We start from the raw sequence: 3,354 nt of genomic DNA, 5'->3' as shown, positions 1-3,354 counted from the left end.
TTTTTTTTTTTTTTTTTCTTATGGGATCTGTAGCCCACATATAAGTCACTTACCTGTTCTATTTGTGTCTGTGCCTTTCCGGCTTATTTGAAATTTTGTGGGAAAAAGATCTGAGAACTAGAAGATTATTCCAGGGAGGGTGGTGGTGGTGGGGGGTGGTGTCTGGCCTAAGATTGAAGCCATATTTTCCCCTCCAGACTCAATGCCTCCCATTCATTGTTTTCACACCGGCAAGAATGTCACTTCTGGGCTGCCACGGATTCCATGAGTCCTTCTGGGGCACCCCCTACACAGCCTGGTAGATAGCTAACGGAAACAGGCAGGGGGCGGCCACCTGTAATCCCAGCGCTTTGGGAGACATGGGCAGGAGGCTCGCTTGAGGCCAGGAGTTCGAGGCCAGTTTAACAATCCTGTCTCAAAAAAAAAAAAAAAAAAAAAAAAGGAAACAATATTAATAACAATGGGTAACATATATGGAGTGTTCGCTCTACAAAAAGTTCTTTTAAAAATCAGCCAGGTGTGGCACATGCCTGTAGTACTAGCTACTGGAGAGGCTTAAATCTGAGAACTGCTTGAGCCCAGGAGTTGGAGGTTGCAGTGAGCTATGATTGCATCACTGCACTCAGTCTGAGTGATAGAGTGAGATCCTATCTCAAAAAAAAATAAATAATAGCAACAATCGTCAATAACAATGGCTAACATACACAGTGTTCATTTTCTACCAGCCATGTGGTGTGTGCTACAGAAGAGTCCCATCGTATATGCATTTTATGTCCTGGCTGCTCTCCCCGTCGCCTTCCAGGGAAAGGAGGCAGAGAGAAATTAAAACGTGAGCAGCGTGGGTGATGCTGCTTGCGATTCCTTTCAGGGAGCCTTAGTCCCAGAGAGATATGTCTTAGGAGACTTGACACATTTTTCATGGACTTCCATAGTTTCAGCATCTTGCTGAGAACTGTGTGTGATTTCAGAGGCGCAAATGGTATTTTGATCTAACACAAGCTTTCACTTTATTAACTAACTTTTGAACGCAGCTCTTGATGTTCACACTCGATATACTTGCCTTATCTCAGTTAATTCCTCCAGCAGTTCTATATGAGAAAGATATGTGTAATTTCCATTATAGGGGGCAGCGGGAGCGAGGCAGAGGTTAGATCCTTGTCTATATACCTGTTAAGTGGCACGGTGAAGATTTACACCCATGAATCATCTGGGTGTGCTGTATGTGACACTATCTCCTTTCTGTCAGAAATTTATTATTAAAGGAGCCCTGAGATTTTTGGTTGGATCCCTAATATTGCTTTAAACACTGTAGGACAGAGAAAATCCGGAGGGACAGTACCTTTGGTACCGTTTTAGGAAATGTTATCAGGGAAGCAACAAACTCCATCTCTGTTGAAAGAAGCTTTGAAAGAAACTTGGAGAGATCTGAGTGTCTCTTGGAGTGGACTTTTGGGATAATGTGGTATAACTGAAGGGAGAACCTTGCCAGCTGAAGGAAGAAGACAGAAAAATTATAATAATACCGGGCCTGAGTCATATTCCCGAGGCATGAAGGCTCCATACAGATGCGGAGTTGTGGAGTAGTGGCCGCCCCTGCGGTCTGGCTTCCCACCTGGCTGCAGTTTGAGACAGCAGGTTCTCATTATGCTTTATTTTTTTTTAATGCATTCTTGAAATTGAATTAAATTTGCTTCCTTCAGTGGTAAGTGTTGATTTTTCAATGACTTCCTGGTGGGTTTTCTTCAAGATCTTCAACCACTATACAAAAGCTCTCAGAGTAAAGTAAAGGATCTAACCTAATGAGAAAACAACGTATTATTTCCTTACCTTCAAGTTTAACTGGAAGCTGCTACATTTTGACCAATCGTGATCTTTATTTCCCCAAGTGATTTTGCATTCCCTGCTGGGATGGCCTAAGTCAATTGCCCTCTTCTCCCTGAGGCATTATTAGTCTTCATTCACAGGATAAGAAAAAAATCACACTTTCATCCAGGAAAATTGCCAGTCTTCTTGAAACTTGCACTTTCCGTGGTTACCGAAATGCTCTCTCTATGGGAGATTTGGAGATGAGGGTCAACACCCTCTGTAAATGTATCCCAGCAATCTTGCTCCCTTCTCTTAATTCTTGAGAAGGGATATGAATTGGTAATGTCTCGATATTTGTTCATTTCTTTATTCATTCATGTATCCATTTAACAATAAAATACTGACCATCTCTTGTGTGCCAGGCACATTATAGAAAAATAGACAAAAACCTTGGCATCATGGAAACTGCATTTCAGTGGGAGAAGACAGACAGACAAAAACACCAAATAGAAATTGTTAAATAATGATAACTGCTAAAGACAGAAGGGATGGGGGTGGTATATGTGTTGGGGGGAATGTAGGCTGCACAAGGGCCAACGGAAATTTATTAATAGATGGGTCTCCAGGGGAAGACTTTCTCCTAATATCTGAAAGAAGTGAGGACTCTCTGCGGGAAAGTCTTCCAGCAACGAGAATGATAAGTGTAGAAGGTCTGGCATATCAGCAGAATAGCATGGAAACCAGGGTGGCCAGAACAGGGTGACCAAACCAGGAAGGAAGGCAGGAGGGAGTGAAGTGTGGTGGTCAAAGTAAGGACTTTGGCTCTGCTCTGAGCTAGATCCAGAACCACAGAGAGATTTTGAGCAGGGGAGGGACATATCTCAGGATGGCTCTGGCTGCCATGTTGAAAATAGGCTGAAGGGTGGCAGGGGTGGAGGAAGGGAGATTGTTTAGGAGATAGTTGAAATAATCCAGGCGAGAGATGCTGTTGGCTTGGATTGATAAAATGAAAAAACGGTTTTCAGGGCTGGGTTGTTGAAGTGATTTAAAGTATTATCTTTAACGTAAAATGAAAACATCTCTGTATTTGAAATTTACTGTTGCAATCTTGACAGCTGAAGTTTTTAAAAATGGAATTTATATACAAATTTAACTACATAAAGCATTAACTGAAGTACCTACTAAATACTCAGCTAAATAGTGGGATTCTAGAAGTACTTCTGAACAAATTATTATAATGTCATTGGATAAACTACAAAAACAGCCACATGTCGTGTGCACGCGCACATACACACACTAACTTAGAAAACATATGAACCTATATTCTGGTACAGATTATGCTTAAATACTTGTAAGAAACTTAATATTTTTTGAACACCCACTAGCCATCAGGGTCTGTGCTGGGCATTTTACTTAAGGAAGCACATTTAACCTTCAGAACAACTCTGTGACAACAATTATCAAAATTTTTGATTCTAGGACCCCTTTAGACTTTAAAAGTCATTGAGGGCCCCAAAGAGCTTTTGTTTATGTGAGATATATATATAT

Source organism: Propithecus coquereli, unplaced genomic scaffold, assembly GCF_000956105.1.
Source record: "Propithecus coquereli isolate 6110/MARCELLA unplaced genomic scaffold, Pcoq_1.0 Scaffold322, whole genome shotgun sequence".
NCBI classification, from domain to species: domain Eukaryota; kingdom Metazoa; phylum Chordata; class Mammalia; order Primates; family Indriidae; genus Propithecus; species Propithecus coquereli.
This window is presented reverse-complemented; position numbering follows the sequence as displayed.